This window comes from Rattus norvegicus, chromosome 1 (assembly GCF_036323735.1).
Source record: "Rattus norvegicus strain BN/NHsdMcwi chromosome 1, GRCr8, whole genome shotgun sequence".
NCBI lineage: Eukaryota > Metazoa > Chordata > Mammalia > Rodentia > Muridae > Rattus > Rattus norvegicus.
Genome location: NC_086019.1, coordinates 146418441 through 146442849, shown reverse-complemented (window position 1 = coordinate 146442849; position 24409 = coordinate 146418441). Strand labels below are relative to the sequence as shown.

The 24409-nt window shown below is 40.7% G+C and overlaps 1 long non-coding RNA gene across 1 annotated transcript; it reads right to left on the bottom strand.

Annotated features, from left to right (window-relative positions):
- Positions 1-4243: 4243 nt before the first annotated feature.
- On the bottom strand, positions 4244-14279 carry LOC134484902 (uncharacterized). Its single transcript, XR_010062713.1, has 2 exons — positions 13691-14279; positions 4244-4986 (listed from the first exon to the last, which is right to left on the bottom strand). It is a non-coding gene; the product is annotated as an uncharacterized LOC134484902 (long non-coding RNA).
- Between the last annotated feature and the right edge of the window lie 10130 nt (positions 14280-24409).

The following is a 24409-nucleotide window of genomic DNA, read 5'->3' as shown; positions in this document are numbered from 1 at the left end:
CATATGGGACAAAATGAAAGCAGTGATAAGAGGAAAACTCATAGCACTGAGTGCCTTCAAAATGAAACAGGAGAGAGCATATGTCAGCAGCTTGACATCACACCTAAAAGCTCTAGAACAAAAAGAAATAAGAGGAGTAGAAGGCAGGAAATAATCAAACTCAGGGCTAAAGTCAACCAAATAGAAATGAAAAGGACCATAGAAAGAATCAACACAACCAAGAGTTGGTTCTTTGAGAAAATCAACAAGATAGATAAACCCATAGCCAGACTAACCAAAGGTCACAGGCAGTGTATCCAAATTAACAAAATCAGAAATAAAAAGGGAGATATAACAACAGAATCTGAGGAAATTTAAAAAATTACAGATTCTACTACAAAAGCCTATATTCAACAAAACTTGAAAATCTGGAGGAAATGGACAATTTTCTAGACAAATGCCAGGTACCAAAGTTAAATCAGGAACAGATAAACCATCTAAACAACCCCATAACTAGAAATAGAAGCAGTTACTAAAATTCTCCCAACCAAAAAGAACCCAGGACCATATAGGTTTAGTGCAGAATTCTATCAGACCTTCATAGAAGACCTCATACCAATATTATCCAAACTATTCCACAGAATTGAAACAGATGGAGCACTACCGAATTCCTTCTATGAAGCCACAATTACTCTTATACCTAAACCACAAAGACCCAAAAAAGAAAGAGAACTTCAGACCAATTTCCCTTATGAATATTGACACAAAAATACTCAGTAAAATCCTTCCAAACCGAATCCAAGAACACATCAAAACGATCATCCATCATGATCAAGTAGGCTTCATCTCAGGGATGCAGGGATTGTTTAATATATGGAAATCCATCAACGTAAACAAACTCAAAGATAAGAACCACATGATCATTTCATTAGATGCTGAGAAAGCATTTGACAAAATTCAACACCCCTTCATGATAAAAGTCCTGGAAAGATCAGGAATTCAAGGCCCATATCTAAACACACTAAAAACAATATACAGCAAACCAGTAGCTACCATCAAACTAAATGAAGAGAAACTTGAAGCAATCCCACTAGACAAGGCTGCCCACTCTATCCCTACTTATTAAATATAGCACTCAAAGTCTTAGTCAGAGCAATCAGACAATGAAAGGAGATCAAAGGAATACAAAGTGGAAGGGAAGAAATCAAAATATCACTATTTGCAGATGACATAATAGTATACCTAAGTGATCCCAAAAGTTCCACCAGAGAACTACTTAACCGATAAACAACTTCAGTAGTGTTGTGGTATAAAATTATCAAACAAATCAGTAGCCTTCCTCTACTCAAAGGATAAACAGGTGAGAAAGAAATTAAGGTAATGATGCCCTTCACTATAGCCCCAAATAATTTAAAATATGTTTGTGTGACTTTAACCAAGCGAGTGAAAGATCTGTATGATAAAAACTTCAAGTCTCTGAAGAAAGAAATTGAGGAAGATCTCAGAAGGTGGAGAGATCTCCCATGCTCATGGATTGGCAGGATTAATATAGTAAAAATGGCCATTTTGCCAAAAGCGATCTACAGATTCAGTGCAATCCCAATCAAAATACCAATCCAATTCTTCTGAGAGTTAGAAAGAACAATTTGCAAATTCATCTGGAATAACAAAAAATCCAGGATAGCTAAAACTATCCTCAACAATAAAAGAACTTCTGGGGGAATCACTATCCCTGACTTCAAGCATTATTACAGAGCAATAGTCTTAAAAACTGTATGGTATTTGTACAGAAACAGGCAGATAGATCAGGGGAACAGAACTGAAGACCCAGAAATGAACCCACACACCTATAATCACTTGATCTTTGACAAAGGAGCCAAAACCATCCATTGGAAGAAAGATAGCATTTTCAACAAATGGTGCTGGTTCAACTAGAGGTCAGCATGTAGAAGAATGCAAATGAATCCATTCTTATCACCATGTACAAAGCTTAAGTCCAAGTGGATCAAGGACCTCCACATCAAACCAGATACACTCAAACTAATAAAAGAAAAAGTGGGGAAGAGTCTTGAACACATGGGTACTGGGGAAATTTTCCTGAAAATAAAAAAGACCAATGGCTTATGTTCTAAGATCAAGAATCAACAAATGGGACCTCATAAAACTGCAAAGCTTCTGTAAGGTGAAAGACACTGTCATTGGGACAAAATAGCAACTAACAGATTGGAAAAAGATCTTTACCAATCCTACAACTGATAGAGGGCTAAATCCAAAATATACAAAGAACTCAAGAAGTTAGACTTCAGAGAGCCAAATAACCCAATTAAAAAATGGTGTAGAGAGCTAAACAAAACATTCTCAGCTCAGGAATACCGAATGGCCGAGAAGCACCTAAGGAAATGTTCAGCATCCTTAGATATCAGGGAAATCAAAACAACCCTGAGATTTCACCTCACACCAGTGTGAATGGCTAAGATAAAAAACTCAGGTGACAGCAGATGCTGGTGAGAATGTGGAGAAATAGGAACACTCCTCCATTGTTGGTAGGATTGCAGACTGGTACAACCACTCTGGAAATCAGTCTGGAGGTTCCTCAGAAAATTGGACATTACACTCCCTGATGACCGAGCTATACATCTCCTGGGCATACACCCAAAAGATGCTCCAACATACAACAAAGTTACATGTTCTACTATGTTCATAGCTGCCTTATTTATAATAGCCAGAAGCTGGAAAGAACCCAGATGTCCTTCAACAGATTCAAAAAATGTGGTACAATGGAGTACTTCTCAGCTATCAAATCAATGACTTCATGATATTCATAGGCAAATGGAATGAACTAGAAAATATCATCCTGAGTGAGGTAACCCAATCACAGAAAAACACACTTGGCATGCACTCATTGATAAGTGGATATTAGCCCAAAAGCTCGAATTACCCAAGATGCAATCCACAGACCACAGGAAGTTCAAGAAGGAGGATGACCAAAATGTGGACGCTCTCATTCCTTCTTAAAAGGGGAAAAAATATCACAGGAGGTGATATGGAAGCAAAGTTTAGAGCAGCAACTGAAGAAACGGCCATTCAGAGCCTGCCCCACATGTGGCCCATATATATACAGCCACCAAAACTAGAAAAGATTGATGAAGCGTGCTGAAGATTGAAAAAGTGCGTGCTGAAAGGGACCATATATAGATCTCTCCTGAGAGACACACCCAGAGCATGTCCAATACAGAGATCAATACTAGCAGCAAACCACTGAACTGAGAACAGGACCCCCTTTAGGGGAATTAGAGGAAGGATTTAAAGAGCTGAAGGAGCTTGCAACCCCACAAGAACAACAATGCCAACCAACCAGAGCTTCCAGGGACTAAGCCACCAACCAAAGACTATACATGGACTGACCATGGCTCCAACTGCATATGTAGCAGTTAATAGCCTTGTTGGGGCACCAGTGGAAGGGAAAGCCCTTGGTTCTGCCAAGGTTGGACCCCCAGTTCAGGGGAATGCCAAGGGGGGCGGTAAAGGGGGTGGATGGGGGGAACACCCGTATGGGGGAGGGGCGGGGATGGGGGGGCTTATGGACAGGAAACCAAGAAAGGGAATAATATTTGAAATGTAAGTAAAGAAATATATCTAATTTAAAAAAAAAGTCATTGATCACTATTAGGAAAGACACAATTGTGACTTTCCCTGTCTGGGCCTTTGTGGGACTTCAGGTGCCTGGGAATCTAATCATTCATCATCTTCCTGCACCCTGAGGTTGATGGTGAACCTGCTGACCAACTTCACTTCTTTCCTGTCCTGCCCGTCTCCAATCCTCCATCCTCTCTCAAAAGTTGCTTTGGGCTCCTTAGCCCTACTTAAGTTGTACAAACCTCTCATTTAGGAAATTAGAGTATTCCTTAGCACAATGGTAGAAATAAAACAGAACGGGGTCAGGAACTCACATTTCCTCCATGTGAGCCCAAGCTCTACATGAGGTACAGGTCTTCCCAGGGTCCAGCTGCATGGAAGTGTGTCTCGGCTGTGGACTCAGTTGCACTGGGTGGGAGGAGTATGAATGGGGAGGCATTAGTTTTGTCCAGTGATTATAACTACAGGAAATTAAAGCAAGGACGGAGTTTTCTAACCAGTGATTCTAGGGTTAAAAAAAATTATACACATTTTGGCACCACCCACTGTGGAAGTGTCTGAAAGGCAGTGACTGAGGTAAATGACACGCACAGCTCCTATAGAATGAGTAACCAAAGAAATGGATATCTACAAGGAATGGAAGGTAAATATAATTCCCTAATGTGGCCAGCTGGCTCATACAGGCTTCTCTTATCATTTTAAGAAGTACGATATTTTCAAATAAAAAGCTGAATAAATATGATGAAGTTCAATTACAGATGCCGTCTGGACAACCTGACTTCCAAGGCCTGTTGAGGATGGAGAAGTCAGAAAATCTAATTCTCCACCAGTCCTGCATCCCATCTCTGCTGTTGTCTACTTCCAAGTAGCCAGCTTACAGCTTTGACTCCATGCCAGGAAAGTCACAGGATGCCTGGGTAGCTAAGCAGTAACTGTGAAGAGAGATCATTTCACTGGTTCTCACTTGACATTCCCAGAGGATGCCAACTGTCCAGGAGTCCTGAGCTCCCAGGTCTTCTCCCACACATGCTTCTTGCATAAGCTCCTGGTGTTTCAGATACTAAGTGTGTTAAGCACATTTGATTCTCACAATAACCCTCCCACCTCCTCTTGCAGAGATGAAGGGTCTGAGATTCAGAAGACCCCTGATTTGCACAGCGAACAGGAAAAAGCAGAGTGGAGCCTCAGACTCAGCTCACTGGCCCAAGCATGATGAGAAGTTTAATTTGTGGAATTTCTTCCATATCCAGCTTCTTTTTCTGGTGTCGGTTTGAAGATTCTTCATCAATTTCCAAGTGGTCTACAAATGGTCCAATACCAGCATTTTCCCAAGCCTTCCCTGCTCATTGCCATCCAACATGAAACCAGGCCCTAGAAGAAGAGAGGGTTTGTTAAAACTATATAGTTACAGCCAGAGCTTGAATCTAGTTCTGTGTTTAAACAGTATAAACAATTTTGTTTAAACCATATATGTCAGTGGTTTTCAACCTATGGGTCATAACCCCTCTGAGGGTCAAATGACCCTTTCACAGGAGTCACATATCACATATCTTGAATATCATATATTTACATTCTGATTCATAGCAGTACCAAAATTATAGTAATGAAGTAGCAATAAAATAATTTTATGGTCAGGGGTTACCACAGCATAAGGAACTCTATCAAAGGGTTGCAGTGTTAGGAAGGTTGAGAACAATAGATTTTAAACCTCTCTCTCTCTCTCTCTCTCTCTCTCTCTCTCTCTCTCTCTCTCAGTGTGTGTGTGCATACATGCGACATGCATGTGTGTGTGCATGTACATGTGTGTGCATGTGTGTACCTAAAAGAAGTCATTAAAAAATAATTTCTAAGCATAAAAGGAAAACTTTCAACCCTTACTGTAGAAAGCACAGGAGACTAGGACACAATTCCAGTTATGAGATTCATAAGAAAGGATTAAAAAATAAGAACAACGGTTGTCATCAGAGTTACTCTGAAGTGTATTGAAATCCAGATGACTAAAGGATTCTTTAATTGCTCAAAAGTATTTTAGTATCTACCTTAAACAATAGAATGGAAATGTTTTTAAATTAAATAAATCAAAGAGATACTCTGCTAGATATTGAAATTTAATATAGCTGCAATAATTAAAGCCTTACAGTACTTGAGTTGTTCTAGACAAAGGACAGCAATAATACAACAAACATAGATGGAAACCCACCTATAATTATGAATTGAGTGTCACCAAAAGGTCCCATCCAATTTGAAACAACTAAAGATAATATAGTCAATGTTGTTCTGGAGCAATGGACTAATCATTTAAAAATGAAAAATGGAAACAGCCACATCTCCCCAGCCTTTTCCAACAGATTTTAGACAAATATAAGATTTCAGTGTAAAAGTAAAGCACACTGATAGACACTTGAAGTAAAATTGATCTTTAAACAGGATACTAAAAGCATAAATAATAAAAATGCATAGAGACTGAAGACTTAGGATATAATTTCCTGATTGTGAACTGGAGGTCTTCTGTGGATCAGACACGGGTACTGGGTACATTCTGGTTTGCTTTCTTTTTTTTTTTATTTTTTTTATTTATTTTTTTTATTAACTTGAGTATTTCTTATATACATTTCAAGTGTTATTCCCTTTCCCGGTATCCGGGCAAACATCCCCCTCCCCCCTCCCCTTCCTTATGGGTGTTCCCCTCCCAACCCTCCCCCCATTGCCGCCCTCCCCCCAACAGTCTAGTTCACTGGGGGTTCAGTCTTAGCAGGACCCAGGGCTTCCCCTTCCACTGGTGCTCTTACTAGGATATGCATTGCTACCTATGAGGTCAGAGTCCAGGGTCAGTCCATGTATAGTCTTTGGGTAGGGGCTTAGTCCCTGGAAGCTCTGGTTGCTTGGCATTGTTGTACATATGGGGTCTCGAGCCCCTTCAAGCTCTTCCAGTTCTTTCTCTGATTCCTTCAACGGGGGTCCTATTCTCAGTTCAGTGGTTTGCTGCTGGCATTCGCCTCTGTATTTGCTGTATTCTGGCTGTGTCTCTCAGGAGCGATCTACATCCGGCTCCTGTCGGTCTGCACTTCTTTGCTTCATCCATCTTGTCTAATTGGGTGGCTATATATGTATGGGCCACATGTGGGGCAGACTCTGAATGGGTGTTCCTTCAGTCTCTGTTTTAATCTTTGCCTCTCTCTTCCCTGCCAAGGGTATTCTTGTTCCCCTTTTAAAGAAGGAGTGAAGCATTCACATTTTGATCATCCGTCTTGAGTTTCATTTGCTCTAGGCATCTAGGGTAATTCAAGCATTTGGGCTAATAGCCACTTATCAATGAGTGCATACCATGTATGTCTTTCTGTGATTGGGTTAGCTCACTCAGGATGATGTTTTCCAGTTCCAACCATTTGCCTACGAATTTCATAAAGTCGTTGTTTTTGATAGCTGAGTAATATTCCATTGTGTAGATGTACCACATTTTCTGTATCCATTCCTCTGTTGAAGGGCATCTGGGTTCTTTCCAGCTTCTGGCTATTATAAATAAGGCTGCAATGAACATAGTGGAGCACGTGTCTTTTTTATATGTTGGGGCATCTTTTGGGTATATGCCCAAGAGAGGTATAGCTGGATCCTCAGGCAGTTCAATGTCCAATTTTCTGAGGATTCTCCAGACTGATTTCCAGAATGGTTTTACCAGTCTGCAATCCCACCAACAATGGAGGAGTGTTCCTCTTCCTCCACATCCTCGCCAGCATCTGTTGTCCCCTGAGTTTTTGATCTTAGCCATTCTCACTGGTGTGAGGTGAAATCTCAGGGTTGTTTTGATTTGCATTTCCCTTATGACTAAAGATGTTGAACATTTCTTTAGGTGTTTCTCAGCCATTCGGCATTCCTCAGATGTGAATTCTTTGTTTAGCTCTGAACCCCATTTTTTAATAGGGTTATTTGTTTCCCTGCGGTCTAACTTCTTGAGTTCTTTGTATATTTTGGATATAAGGCCTCTATCTTTTGTAGGATTGGTAAAGATCTTTTCCCAATCTGTTGGTTGCCGTTTTGTCCTAACCACCGTGTCCTTTGCCTTACAGAAGCTTTGTAGTTTTATGAGATCCCATTTGTCGATTCTTGATCTTAGAGCGTAAGCCATTGGTGTTTTGTTTAGGAAATTTTTTCCAGTGCCCATGTGTTCCAGATGCTTCCCTAGTTTTTCTTCTATTAGTTTGAGTGTGTCTGGTTTGATGTGGAGGTCCTTGATCCACTTGGACTTAAGCTTTGTACAGGGTGATAAGCATGGATCGATCTGCATTCTTCTACATGTTGACCTCCAGTTGAACCAGCACCATTTGCTGAAAATGCTATCTTTTTTCCATTTGATGGTTTTGGCTCCTTTGTCAAAAATCAAGTGACCATAGGTGTGTGGGTTCATTTCTGGGTCTTCAATTCTATTCCATTGGTCTATCTGTCTGTCTCTGTACCAATACCATGCAGTTTTTATCACTATTGCTCTGTAATACTGCTTGAGTTCAGGGATAGTGATTCCCCCTGAAGTCCTTTTATTGTTGAGGATAGCTTTAGCTATCCTGGGTTTTTTGTTATTCCAGATGAATTTGCAAATTGTTCTGTCTAACTCTTTGAAGAATTGGATTGGTATTTTGATGGGGATTGCATTGAATCTGTAGATTGCTTTTGGTAAAATGGCCATTTTTACTATATTAATCCTGCCAATCCATGAGCATGGGAGATCTTTCCATCTTCTGAGGTCTTCTTCAATTTCCTTCTTCAGTGTCTTGTAGTTCTTATTGTACAGATCTTTTACTTGCTTGGTTAAAGTCACACCGAGGTACTTTATATTATTTGGGTCTATTATGAAGGGTGTCGTTTCCCTAATTTCTTTCTCGGCTTGTTTCTCTTCTGTGTAGAGGAAGGCTAATGATTTATTTGAGTTAATTTTATACCCAGCCACTTTGCTGAAGTTGTTTATCAGCTTTAGTAGTTCTCTGGTGGAACTTTTGGGATCACTTAAATACACTATCATATCATCTACAAACAGTGATATTTTGACTTCTTCTTTTCCGATCTGTATCCACTTGACCTCCTTTTGTTGTCTGATTGCTCTGGCTAGAACTTCAAGAAATATATTGAATAAGTAGGGAGAGAGTGGGCAGCCTTGTCTAGTCCCTGATTTTAGTGGGATTGCTTCGAGTTTCTCTCCATTTAGTTTAATGTTAGCAACTGGTTTGCTGTATATGGCTTTTACTATGTTCAGGTATGGGCCTTGAATTCGTATTCTCTCCAGGACTTTTATCATGAAGGGGTGTTGAATTTTGTCAAATGCTTTCTTAGCGTCTAATGAAATGATCATGTGGTTTTGTTCTTTCAGTTTGTTTGTATAATGGATCACGTTGATGGTTTCCCGTATATTAAACCATCCCTGCATGCCTGGGATGAAGCCTACTTGGTCATGGTGGATGATTGTTTTGATGTGCTCTTGGATTCGGTTTGCCAGAATTTTGTTGAGTATTTTTGCATCGATATTCATAAGGGAAATTGGTCTGAAGTTCTCTTTCTTTGTTGTGTCTTTGTGTGGTTTAGGTATAAGAGTAATTGTGGCTTCGTAGAAGGTATTCGGTAGTGATCCATCTGTTTCAATTTTGTGGAATAGTTTGGATAATATTGGTATGAGGTCTTCTATGAAGGTTTGGTAGAATTCTGCACTAAACCCGTCTGGACCTGGGCTCTTTTTGGTTGGGAGACCTTTAATGACTGCTTCTATTTCCTTAGGAGTTATGGGGTTGTTTAACTGGTTTATCTGTTCCTGATTTAACTTCGGTACCTGGTATCTGTCTAGGAAATTATCCATTTCCTGAAGATTTTCAAGTTTTGTTGAATATAGGTTTTTATAGTAAGATCTGATGATTTTTTGAATTTCCTCTGAATCTGTTGTTATGTCTCCCTTTTCATTTCTGATTTTGTTAATTTGGACGCACTCTCTGTGTCCTCTCGTTAGTCTGGCTAAGGGTTTATCTATCTTGTTGATTTTCTCAAAGAACCAACTTTTGGTTCTGTTGATTCTTTCTATGGTCCTTTTTGTTTCTACTTGGTTGATTTCAGCTCTGAGTTTGATTATTCCTGCCTTCTACTTCTCCTGGGTGTATGTGCTTCTTTTTGTTCTAGAGCTTTTAGGTGTGCTGTCAAGCTGCTGACATATGCTCTTTCCTGTTTCTTTCTGCAGGCACTCAGCGCTATGAATTTTCCTCTTAGCACAACTTTCATTTTGTCCCATAAGTTTGGGTATGTTGTACCTTCATTTTCATTAAATTCTAAAAAGTCTAATTTCTTTCTTTATTTCTTCCTTGACCAGGTTATCATTGAGTAGAGCATTGTTCAATTTCCACGTATATGTGGACATTCTTCCCTTATTGTTATTGAAGACCAGTTTTAGGCCGTGGTGGTCCGATAGCACGCATGGGATTATTTCTATCTTTCTGTACCTGTTGAGGCCCGTTTTTTGACCAACTATATGGTCAATTTTGGAGAAAGTACCATGAGGAGCTGAGAAGAAGGTATATCCTTTTGCTTTAGGATAGAATGTTCTATAAATATCCGTTAAGTCCATTTGGCTCATGACTTCTCTTAGTCTCTATACATCTCTGTTCAATTTCTGTTTCCATGATCTGTCCATTGATGAGAGTGGGGTGTTGAATTCTCCCACTATTATTGTGTGAGGTGCAAGGTGTGTTTTGAGCTTTAGTAAGGTTTCTTTTATGTATGTAGGTGCCCTTGTATTTGGGGCATAGATATTTAGGATTGAGAGTTCATCTTGGTGGATTTTTCCTTTGATGAATATGAAGTGTCCTTCCTTATCTTTTTTGATGACTTTTAATTGAAAATTGATTTTATTTGATATTAGAATGGCTACTCCAGCTTGCTTCTTCTGACCATTTGCTTGGAAAATTGTTTTCCAGCCTTTCACTCTGAGGTAATGTCTGTCTTTGTCTCTGAGGTGTGTTTCCTGTAGGCAGCAGAATGCAGGGTCCTCATTGCGTATCCAGTTTGTTAATCTATGTCTTTTTATTGGGGAGTTGAGGCCATTGATGTTGAGAGATATTAAGGAATAGTGATTATTGCTTCCCGTTATATTCATATTTGGATGTGAGGTTATGTTTGTGTGCTTTCATTCTCTTTGTTTTGTTGCCAAGACGATTAGTTTCTTGCTTCTTCTAGGTTATAGCTTGCCTCCTTATGTTGTGCTTTACCATTTATTATCCTTTGTAGTGCTGGATTTGTAGAAAGATATTGTGTAAATTTGGTTTTGTCATGGAATATCTTGGTTTCTCCATCTATGTTAATTGAGAGTTTTGCAGGATACAGTAACCTGGGCTGGCATTTGTGTTCTCTTAGGGTCTGTATGACATCAGTCCAGGATCTTCTGGCCTTCATAGTTTCTGGCGAGAAGTCTGGTGTGATTCTGATAGGTCTGCCTTTATATGTTACTTGACCTTTTTCCCTTACTGCTTTTAATATTCTTTCTTTATTTTGTGCGTTTGGTGTTTTGACTATTATGTGACGGGAGGTGTTTCTTTTCTGGTCCAATCTATTTGGAGTTCTGTAGGCTTCTTGTATGCCTATGGGTATCTCTTTTTTTAGGTTAGGGAAGTTTTCTTCTATGATTTTGTTGAAGATATTTACTGGTCCTTTGAGCTGGGAGTCTTCACTCTCTTCTATACCTATTATCCTTAGGTTTGATCTTCTCATTGAGTCCTGGATTTCCTGTATGTTTTGGACCAGTAGCTTTTTCTGCTTTACATTATCTTTGACAGTTGAGTCAATGATTTCTATGGAATCTTCTGCTCCTGATATTCTCTCTTCCATCTCTTGTATTCTGTTGGTGAAGCTTGTATCTACAGCTCCTTGTCTCTTCTTTTGGTTTTCTATATCCAGGGTTGTTTCCATGTGTTCCTTCTTGATTGCTTCTATTTCCATTTTTAATTCCTTCAACTGTTTGATTGTGTTTTCCTGGAATTCTTTCAGGGATTTTTGTGATTCCTCTCTGTAGGCTTCTACTTGTTTATTAATATTTTCCTGTGTTTCCCTAAGGGAGTTCTTCACATCTTTCTTGAAGTCCTCCAGCATCATGATCAAATATGATTTTGAAACTAGATCTTGCTTTTCTGGTGTGTTTGGATATTCCATGTTTGTTTTGGTGGGAGAATTGGGCTCCGATGATGCCAAGTAGTCTTGGTTTCTGTTGCTTGGGTTCCTGCGCTTGCCTCTCGCCATCAGATTATCTCTAGTGTTACTTTGTTCTGCTATTTCTGACAGTGGCTAGACTGTCCTATAAGCCTGTGTGTCAGGAGTGCTGTAGACCTGTTTTCCTGTTTTCTTTCAGCCAGTTATGGGAACAGAGTGTTCTGCTTTCGGGCGTGTAGTTTTTCCTCTCTACAGGTCTTCAGCTGTTCCTGTGTCTTGAGTTCACCAGGCAGCTTTCTTGCAGCAGAAAATTTGGTCTTACCTGTGGTCCCGAGGCTCAAGTTCGCTCGTGGGGTGCTGCCCACGGGCTCTCTGCGGCGGCAGCAACCAGGAAGACCTGTGCCGCCCCTTCCGGGAGCTTCAGTGCACCAGGGTTCCAGATGGCCTTTGGTGTTTTCCTCTGGCGTCCGAGATGTATGTACAGAGATCAGTCTCTTCTGGTTTCCCAGGCTTGTCTGCCTCTCTGAAGGTTTAGCTCTCCCTCCCATGGGATTTGGGTGCAGTTAATGTTTATCCAGTCTGTTTCCTTCAGGGTCCGGCGGTGTCTCTGGCAGGGGTCCTGCCGCTCCTGGGCCCTCCCCCACGGGAGCCCAGAGGCCTTATACAGTTTCCTCTTGGGCCAGGGATGTGGGCAGGGGTGAGCAGTGTTGGTGGTCTCTTCCGCTCTGCAGCCTCAGGAGTGCCCACCTGACCAGGCGGTTGGGTCTCTCTCTCACAGGGTCTGGGCCTGGTTTGCTTTCTTATAAGCAAGCCAGCCTCCCCATCTAGATGAGCCTCATGACTAGGAAAAAGCAGTAGAAATTCTTTGATGGGTACATCTAGTGTTGGCCATTTATAATCAAGAATGTGGTCTTCCTTTGTCTTTCTTAGTGGCCTAACATTAGTGGTGTCATCTGATAGAAACTTTGACCCTAGAACAATGACTCTTACTCTGTGAGTCATGACCCCTTTGGGTATAATGATCTTCACAGAGGTCATTCGAGACCATCAAAAAACAAAGATATTTACATTATGATTCATGAAAGTAGCAAAATTATAGTTATGAAGTAAGAACAAAATAATTTTATGATTGGGGGTCACCACAACATGAGGAACTGTATCAAAGGGTTACAGCCTTAGGGAGGTTGAGAACCACTGCCCCAGAGTCGACTCTTTGGTGGAGAAGCTAACAAAAGAGCTTCCTAGGCATGAAAAACCATATGGAACTCTGGGTGAGTAAAAAAAAAATCTTTGGGGAATAAGCCATTTGGATTTGAAGTCATTTATTACAAGTCCTGTTTTGCCCAACTAATACAGAAGTTTTTCACTGAGAGAGACTTGGCTAAGCAGGCAGAGCCGGTGGTAGTGAGGATGTTCCTGCTAGAGGCAATTACCCATATTACACACAGGTAGAAGGCAATGAAAACATGGCTGTCTGAGTTATTAAAAATGGGCCATGTGACTGCTGATCCTGGAAGAATGAGACACCAAAAAGCTAACTGTCACCTGCCTGTTTGTTGCTCTTTGGTGCATTTGGCAAGCTGTTAAGGGTCAGCAACCCTTGGGAAATCAGGGACTGGGTTATAAGCAGAAATAAGCAAAGCTAGAAATATTGCGGATGTTCGTAACTGCTCTGATCTAAGTACAAGATAGGATTTTATAAGGCTTTAAGTGGCAAATACACAAATCAAATTTTAGGGGCGTCTCAGTCAGTGAACGTGGTGAGTGTGTGTCTCCATTAAATGTTTTGAAGGGTCAAGGCAGCCATATATATTAATGCGGTAGCATAGAATATGAAAGCAAAGGAGACAGGAAAGATATTAGATATGTATTAGAAAGCTGTCTTCAGGCAGGGCATGTTGGTACATACCTTTAGTCCTAGCACTGGAGAGTAGATGCAGGTGGATGTCTACATTCTAAAGGTTTCACATCTTCCCTTAGCATAGCCTATGGGACCAAGGTTTAACAGGCAAGCCTTTGTGGATATCCAAAACCCCAATTTATAGGAGGGTGGTTCCTTAACACACATGATACTGAGGAAAGCAAAGGAACTCAGCCTTTTCCTCATCATAAAAGGAAGTACAAACTGCCAAAGACACTGGAACTAACCATACTGTGTGGGGTAGGAAGCGTGGGCTTCAAGTTTCCAGAGCAAGAAACTGGCCAAGAAAGAAATTAGCTCTTGAAGTTCACTATCTCTGCTCCCACTTCTATACGGTCTAGCAGGAAAAGGTGAGAAGGAGCCTCCTTCCAGAAGGTAGACTCCAGACTACTCAGAGCAAACAGTGACAGTCTTTCCAACCTCTCCTGGGGAGAAGAAAAGCCAAACCATAGCTTGCAGGCAGTAAGTTGGCTCCCATCCTATACATCTAGCATGGGTACAGCTAGGTGCCAAGGATTAGAGAGTCTCAGACATCGTCGTCTGTTTAGCTCTGTGCTCCCATGGAACTCCAGTCAAGAAAGAATTCTAGAGAAATCCTTCTAAAAGACAAAAGCATTGTCTAGTTAGGAACTCTCCTGACAACACACGGAGACTTAAGGTTTTTCATGTTGATGTGGACTAAGCAATTACTTTGCAGCAAATGAATCCTGGTGAATTATGATGCTGCCTAAGAAAGTGAAGTTGACATCCCACCAATTATTTTAAAGCTTCTAAAGTAGGCACCTGTAAGTCAAAGAATGCCATGTAGCCCATAAAGAGCATAAACAGGTAGATTGTGGGACAGAATTCAAATGAGAAACTGACAATTGTTATGGCCACCTAGTTTTTGAGAAAGGAAGGAAAAACACAGTGTACCAGAAAAGAGCCTATTCTATAGGTAGTGCTGGCAAAACTTGATACCCATCTGCTAAAGAATGAAATTAGATCTGTACCTTTCACCTTGTACAAAAAAGTCAATTTGAACTGGATTAAAGACCTTAATTTAAAACTTGCAATGCTGAAGCTACTAGAGGAAAACACAGGGAATACCCTTTAAGACACTGGGGCTGGCAAGAACTTTCTGAACAGAGTCTCAGTAGCAAAAGAACTAACTCTGAGTATCAACAGAGGAATGAACAGAGACACCGAGCAGGGGAGCGTCTCCACGAGCACCATGGGTAGGGAGTGTCTGGAGATTACAAAGGACAGCATTATAGGGTGGAGAAGTAGTTCAGCACCTAGGAGCACCTGTTGCTCTTGTAGAAGACCAGGGTTCATTTCTCGGCACCCCATAATTGTCCCTAATGTCAGTTTCAGATCATCTGATGCCTTCTTCTAAACTTCAAGGGCACTGGGCACACATATGTGAACTATATACATACATGCAGTCAAAACTCTCACATACATTGGGATGGCTAACCTTAGTTGTCAATTTAACCATGTCCAGAATCAACCAAAACCCAAGATTCTGGGCAAACCTGTGAGGGATTTCCTTAGTCAGATTATTTGAAGCAGGAAGACCCACCCCATATCCGGGCCACACCTCCTGGTGGCAGCCCAGAGAACAGGACATGGAAGAAGACGGTCTGGTTACTTGACGGCTTGTCCGCTTCTCTCTGGCAAGTTTTGGCGATCCTGTTACTGAAGCAAGATTTAATTTCAATTTCTCCAGAAATCCAACATAGATCAGAGGCCAACAGCTTTCCAGGGATCTCCCGGGGACTCCAGCACCAGATTGGAACTGCTGAGACATCCGGCTTCAGAGACAGAACCACTGCTGGATTCTCAGCCTTCCAGTCATCCAACAGACATTGGAGAACTACCTAGACCACAGCCTGTGAAGCAGACTAGTACATGTAGTCTAATGAATAAATATAGGTGGGATATACATAACTATATTACCATATATGTTACCACATCTGTGTGTGAGTATAAAACTGTGTGGGTGATACTCCTTCAAAGAAGACAGAAGAATACAGGAAAGAAACCTTCAAAGAATACAAGAAAGAAACCTAACAGGAAAATAATGTGGCTAATCAATGAACAGGTTAACTGAATGAATAAACAGTTTGCAAAAGAAGAGACAGGAGAAGCCAATAACTTGCAAATCTACTCATCAGTGAAGGGCAAATAAACACTACTTTAAAATACTACCTCCCCTCAGTCAGAGTGGCCATCAACAAGAAATCTAACAACAAACATTGGAGAGGCTGAGGAGAGAAGAATTCTTATCTGCTGCTGTGTGAGTGCCAACTGTTACAATCTCTATGAAAATCATCTTGGCGGTTCCTCAAAAAATTAAAAGTACAAATACCAAACCTCGCTGATCCCAGCCCACAGCTCCCTGCTCCCAAACCCCATGGGAGAGAGAGCTCACAGCCCACACAGGGGAGCACACTTTAGACTGGGAGAGACCACCAATACTGCCCACCCCTGCACACATCCCTGGCCCAAGAGGAAACTGTACAGGACCTCTGGGAACAGGAAGATATGGGCACTCAAGCGGCAGGTCCCCTGCAGTCCAGGCACGGCCTGGACCTGAAGGGACCCGATCAACAGCTCCTTGCACCCAAATCCCAAGGGAGGGAGAGCTAAACCTTCAGAGGGGCACATACTCAACCCACATTTCTGACTCCAGAGGAAAACACCTAATGCCATCTGGGACACCGGTGTACAAGGGACCCAGGAAAAAGCAGCGCAGGCTTTCCTGGTTGCCACCCTCATGGAGAGCTCAAAAGCAGTCCCGCAGGAGAAACTTCAGCCGAGGGACCACAGGTAAGACCACAGGTAAATTTTTTGCTCCAAGAAACCTGCCTGGTGGACTCAGGACACATGCCCACCGGAACACCTGAAGACCAGTAGACAGGAAAGACTACACGCCAGAAAGCAGAACACTCTGTTCTCATAACTGGCTGAAAGAAAACAGGAAGACAGGTCTACAGCACTCCTGGGACACAGGCTTATAGGACAGTTGAGCCACTGTCAGAAATAGCAGAACAAGGTAACACCAGAGACAGCCTGATGGTGAGAGGCAAGCGCAGGAATGCAAGCAACAGAAACCAAGACTACATGGCATCATCGGACCCCAATTCTCCCACCAAAGCAAACAATGAATATCCAAACACAAAAGAAAAGCAAGATCTTGATTTTAAATCACATTTGATCATGATGTTAGAGGACTTCAAGAAAGACATAAAGAATTCCCTTAGAGAAACGCAGGGAAACATAAATAAACAACTAGAAACCTATAGAGAGGAATCACAAAAATCCCTAAAAGAATTCCAGGAAAACACAACTGAACAGGTGAAGGAATTAAAAATGGAAATAGAAGCAATAAAGAAAGAACAAAGGGAGACAACCCTGGATATAGGAAACCAAAGGAAAAGACAAGGAGCCATAGATACAAGCATCACCAACAGAATACAAGAAATAGAAGAGAGACTCTCAAGAGCAGAAGATTCCATAGAAATCATCGACACAACTGTCAAAGATAATGTACAATAGACAAAGCTACTGGTTCAAAACATATAGGAAATCCAGGACACAATGAGAAGCTCAAACCTAAGGATAATAGGTATAGAAAAGAGTGAAGACTCCCAGTTGAAAGGACCAGTAAATATCTTCAACAAAATCATAGAAGAAAACTTCCCTAACCTAAAGAAAGAGATGCCCATCGACATATAAGAAGCTTTCAGAACTCCAAATAGATTAGACCAGAAAAGAAACTCCTCCTGTCCATTAATAGTCAAAACACCAAATGCACAAAATAAGGACAGAATATTAAAAGCAGTAAGGTAAAAAGGTCAAGTAACATATAAAGGCAGACCTATCAGAATCACACCAGACTTCTCATCAGAGACTATAAAAGCCAGAAGATCCTGGAAAAATGTCATATGGACCCTAAGAGAACACAAATGCCAGCCCGGTTACTGTATCCAGCAAAACTCTCAATTAACATTGATGGAGAAACCAAGATATTCCATGACAAAACCAAATTTACACAATATCTTTCTACAAATCCAACCTTACAAAGGATAATAAATGGTAAAGCCCAACATAAGGAGGCAAGGTACACCCTAGAAAAAGCAAGAAACTAATCATCTTGGCAACAAAACAAAGAGAAGAAAAGCACACAAACATAATCTCCCATCAAAATACGAATATAACAGGAAGCAATAATCACTATTCCTTAATATCTGTCAACATCAATGGACTCAATTCCCCAATAAAAAGACATAGATTAACAAACTGGATATGCAATGAGGACCCTGCATTCTGCTGCCTACAGGAAATACACCTCAGAGACAAAGACAGACACTACATCGGAGTGAAAGGCTGGAAAACAACTTTCCAAGCAAATGGTCTGATGAAGCAAGCTGGAGTAGCCATTCTAATATTGAATAAAATTGATTATCAACCAAAAGTCATCAAAAAGGATAAAGAAGGACACTTCATATTTATCAAAAAAAAAATCCACCAAGATGAACTCTCAATCCTAAATATCTATGCTCCAAATACAAGGGCACTTACATACATAAAAGAAACCTTACTAAAGCTCAAAGAACACATTGCACTTCACACAATAATAGTATGAGATTTCAATACCCCACTCTCATCACTGGACAGATTATGGAAACAGAAATTAAACAGAGACATAGACAGACTAAGAGAAGTCATGAACCAAATGGATTTAACAGATATTTATAGAACATTCTATCCTAAAACAAAAGGATATACCTTCTTCTCACCACTTCATGGTACTTTCTCCAAAATTGACCATATAATCGGTCATAAAACAGGCCTCAACAGATACAGAAAGATAGAAATAATCCCATGCTTCCTATCAGACCACCATGGGCTAAAGCTGGTCTTCAATAAAAATAAGGGAAGAATGCCCACATATACATGGAAGTTAAACAATGCTGTACTCAGTGATAAACTGGTCAAGGAAGAAATAAAGAAAGAAATTAAAGACTTCTTAGAATTTAATGAAAATGAAGGTACAACATACCCAAACTTATGGGACACAATGAAAGCTGTGCTAAGAGGAAAACTCATAGCTCTGAGTGCCTGCAGAAAGAAACAGGAGAGAGCATATATCAGCAGCTTGACAGCATACCTAAAAGCTCTAGAACACAAAGAAGCAAATACACCCAGGAGGAGTAGCAGACAGGAAATAATCAAAATCAGAGCTGAAATCAACCAATAGAAACAAAACAGAATATACAAAAAATCAACAGGACCAAAAGCTCGTTCTTTGAGAAAATCAACAAGATAGATAAACCCTTAGCCAGACTAACCAGAGGGCGCAGAAGGTGTGTCCAAATTAACAAAATCAGAAATTAAAAGGGAGACATAACTACAGAATCAGAGGAAATTCAAAAAATCATCAGATCCTACTATAAAAGCCTATATTCAACAAAACTTGAAAATCTGGAGGAAATGTGCAATTTCCTAGACAGATACCAGGTAGCAAAGTTAAATCAGGAACAGATAAACCATTTAAACAACCCCGTAACTCCTAAGGAAATAGAAGCAGTCACTAAATGTCTCCCAACCAAAAAGAGCCCAGGTCCAGATGGATCCAGTGCAGAATTCTATCAGACCTTCATAGAAGACCTCATACCAATATTATCCAAACTATTCCACAAAATTGAAACAGATGGATCACTACCGAATTCCTTCTATGAAGCCACAATTACTCTTATACCTAAACCACACAAAGACCCAATAAAGAAAGGGAACTTCAGACCAATTTCCATTATGAATATCGACGAAAAAATATTCAATAAAATTCTTGCAAACAGAATCCAAGAACACATCAAAACGGTCATCCATCATGATCAAGTAGGCTTCATCCCAGGGATGCAGGGATGGTTTAATATATGAAAATCCATCAATGTAATCCACTATATAAACAAACTCAAATAAACAAACTCAAAGAACCACAAGATCATTTCATTAGATGCTGAGAAAGCATTTGACAAAATTCAACACCCCTTCATGATGAAAGTCCTGAAAAGAATAGGAATTGAAGGCCCATACCTTAACATAGTAAAAGCCATAAACAGCAAACCAGTAGCTAATTTTAAACTAAATTGAGAGAAACTTGAAGCAAACCCACTAAAATCAGGGACTAGAAAAGGCTGCCCACTCTCTCCCTACTTATTCAATATAGTTCTTTAAGTTCTAGCCAGAGTAATCAGACAACAAAAGGAGATCAAAGGGATACAGCTTGGAAAAGAAATCAAAATATCACTATTTGCAGATGATATGATAGTATATTTAAGTGATCCCAAAAGTTCCACCTGATAAACACCTTCAGCAAAGTGGCTGGGTATAAAATTAACTCAAATAAATCAGTAGCCTTCCTCTACACAAAAGAGAAACAAGCCGAGAAAGAAATTAGGGAAATGACACCCTTCATAATAGTCCCAAATAATATAAAATACCTCAGTGTGACTTTAACCAAGCAAGTGAAAGATCTGTATGATAAGAATTTCAAGCCTCTGAAGAAAGAAATTGAAGAAGATCTCAGAAGATGGAAAGATCTTTCATGCTCATGGATTGGCAGGATTAATGTAGTAAAATTGGACTTTTTACCAAAAGCAATCCACAGATTCAATGCAATCCTCATCAAAATACCAATCCAATTCTCCAGAGAGATACACAGAACAATTTGCAAATTCATCTGGAATAACAAAAATCCCAGGATAGCTAAAGCTATCCTCAACAATAAAAGGACTTCCAGGGGAATCACTATCCCTGAACTCAAGCAGTATTACAGAGCAATAGTGATAAAAAAAACTTCATGTTATTGGTACAGAGACAGACAGATAGACCAGTGGAATAGAATTGAAGACCCAGAAATGAACCCACACACCTATGGTCACTTGATTTTTGACAAAGGAGCCAAAACCATCCAATGGAAAAAAGATAGCATTTTCAGCAAATGGTGCTGGTTCAACTGGAGGTCAACATGTAGAAGAATGCAGATAGATCCATGCTTATCACTCTGTACAAAGCTTAAGTCCAAGTGGATCAAGGACCTCCACATCAAACCAGATACACGCAAACTAATAGAAGAAAAAGTGGGGAAGCATCCTGAACACATGGGCACTGGCGAAAATTTCCTGAACAAAACACCAATGCTCTAAGATCAAGAATGGACAAATGGGATCTCATAAAACTGCAAAGCTTCTGTAAGGCAAAGGACACTGTGGTTAGGACAAAATGACAACCAACAGATTGGGAAAAGATCTTTACCAATCCTACAACTAATAGAGGGCTTATATCCAAAATATACAAAGAACTCAAGAAGTTAGACTGCATGGAAACAAATAACCCTATTAAAAAAATGGAGTTCAGAGCTAAACAAAGAATTCACAGCTGAGGAATGCTGAATAGCTGAAAAACACCCAAAGAAACGTTCAGCATCTTTAGTCATAAGGAAAATGCAAATCAAAACAACCCTGAGATTTCACCTCACAACAGTGAGAATGGCTAAGATCAAAAACTCAAGTGACAGCAAATGCTGGCGAGGATGCGGAGAAAGAGGAACACTCCTCCATTGTTGGTGGGATTGCATACTGGTACAACCATTCTGAAAATCAGTCTGGAGGTTCCTCAGAAAATTGGACATTGAACTACCTGAGGACCCAGCTATACCTCTCTTGGGCATATACCCAAAAGATGCCCCAACATATAACAAAGAACATGCTCCACTATATTCATAGCAGCCTTATTTATAATAGCCAGAAGCTGGAAAGAACCCAGATGCCCTTCAACAGAGGAATGGATACAGAAAATGTGGTACATCTACACAATGGAATATTACTCAGCTATCAAAAACAATGACTTTATGAAATTCATAGGCAAATGGATGGAACTGGAAAATATCATCCTGAGTGAGGTAACCCAATCACAGAAAAACACACATGGTATGCACTCATTGATAAGTGGCTATTAGTCCAAATGCTTGAATTACCCTAGATGCACAGAACACTTGAAACTCAAGGATGACCAAAATGTGAATTGCTCACTCCCTCTTTAAAAGGGGAACAAGAATACTCTTGGGAGGGAATCGGGAGGCAAAGTTTAGAAGAGAGGCAGAAGGAACACCCATTCAGAGCCTGCCCCACATGTGGCCCATACATATACAGCCACCAAACTAGATAAGATGGATGAAGCAAAAAAGTGCAGGCTGACAGGAACCAGATGTAGATCTCTCCTGAGAGACACAGCCAGAATACTGCAAATACATAGGCAAATGCCATCATTAAACCACTGAACTGAGAACGGGACCCCCATTACAGGAATCAGAGAAAGGACTGAAAGAGCTTGAAGGGGCTTGAGACCCCATATGAACAACAATGTCAACCAACCAGAGCTTCCAGGGACTAAGCCACTACCCAAAGACTATACATGGACTGACCCTGGACTCCAACTGCATATGTAGCAATGAATAGCCTAGTAAGAGCACCAGTGGAAGGGGAAACCCTTGATCCTGCCAAGACTGAACCCCCAGTGAGCGTGATTGTTGGGGGTAGGGCATTAATGAGGGGAGGGGAACACAGATAGAGAAGGGGAGAGGGAGGGGTTAGGGGGCTGTTGGCCTTGAAACCGGGAAAGGGAATAACAATTGAAATGTAAATAAGAAATACCCAAGTTAATAAAGATGGAAAAAGAAAAAAAAGTACAAATACCTTATGACCCAGCTATTCTACTCTTGGGCACACACCCATAGGACTCTACACCCTGTCACAGAGTTGTTCATACACCTATCGCCCTGCTGATCTAATTATGATAGTAAGAAAATGCAACCAGCCTAGATTTCCTATCAGCCTATATCAACAAATCAATGAATAACGAAAATCTGGTGAGTGTATAAAATAGAATATCATTCCATTGTAAAGAAAATGAAATTTACAGGAAAATGGTTGGATTTAGTGTTGGTATTCTGTCTAAGCTCCACCCCCACAGCAACCTGGCAATAGCCAGGTAGGCTCTGCCCCACAGTTGCCTGGCAACAGCCAGGTGTGTCAGCCCTCTTTGTCCCTGTCCCTTCTCTCCCCATCCTTCTCCCCTTCCCTCCATGTGCTCATGGCTGGCCTTTATTTATCCCCTCTTCTAAACCTCTCCACATGGAACCGTGTTGGCTTGCTGTATTCTGTCTGGACATGGGCCGAAATTTAAACCCCAACATTTAGCATGTACAATATTAAGCAAGCTCACCCAAACTCAAAAAAGAAACAAAAGACACACATTCTTCCACATATTAATTACATCTTACCCTTTGATGTATGCATCTTTGTGGACAAGCAGCTGTAAGTGTGAGCATAGAATAACATGTAGGAGGGGGTCCAGGAAGGGCAGCCTAGTGTTAGATGGCAAGCGAATGAAAAGGAAGAAGAAAGAGGAGAACATGACTGTTCCTAGGTATGGTGAAGGAAAAGGTTTTTTGTAGATATGAGGGAGTGCATGACCAGAGGTAGAGACATCTGGGAGAGACCAAAGTGGACCTGGTCAAATGAGGAGAGAAGGGGTGAGGGGAGAGAGAGCAAGAAGACCAAGAGTCCAGGAGGGTAAACATTTTAAAAAGTATCAACACAGCCGAAATGGCTGGGTTACATAGGGAAGTGCAGCAGTGGGGAGGGTGGTCCAGACCCTAGGCTGGGGAACTGGAGAATTCAGGAGGAGTGAAGGGAGGGAGGGTGGGGGGTGGGAAAGGTTATACCAACCATACACTGTAACAGGTACACTTCTGTTATGTTAAATAGGCACATTAGTTAGCCCTGGCCCTGGGTTTAAGACTTCACAGTAAGGAAGGACAGATTGAGGCAAAAGTCGTGAAAGATGATGTGAAGCTCATTGTTTTTCCAGTCATACTTTCTCTTTCCGTGTGTGTGTGTGTGTGTGTGTGTGTGTGTGTGTGTGTGTGTGTGTGTCCAAGGTGGGGTGAGTAAGACCAGAAAGACATAATGGACAGTGAAGTGAAGGTCACTATGATACAGAGTTTGGGACAACACAATAAATGTCTGAGTGGCTTCCTTTAACTGGGTGATGCTTTAGTTTTTGAACCTATTACAATAAAATGATTATAGATGATAGATATAGATAGATAGATAGATAGATAGATAGATAGATAGATAGATAGATAGATAGATAGATTAAAATAGGCATGTCTAAGCCAAAGAATCTAAAATCGTAAATACGTAGACTAAAGAAGACGGAAGATCTCCTGTGTAACCTGAGGCCTCTGGCTCACAGCAGCGAGCTTGATGTGTTCAGATTTTTTGCTAAAGGAGATTGCAGCTGCTCTTGCCACAGGGAGAGAACAGTGTGTCAGTGTGTCAGGGGACGAGTGTCAGCTCATTTCTCAGCTGTCACTAGTTTACCAGACACGCATCTTATGACATCATGCTGCACACCTGTACATGGACCCAATAAATTTTATTTTATACAATTTTAACCCAACACTTTCATTTTTAGGGTTGTGTGCCAATGCAATAATAAATAATTAGATATGCACGAAGATGATCATAGATATAATAATGGTGGAACTATTTTCTTACTATCTATCCTAGTGTATAAAAGAAATATTCACATTCTCTGTAGCTTTTAAAGTAAAGTAAACATAGCAAGGATCCAATTCAATCCCACCAGGAT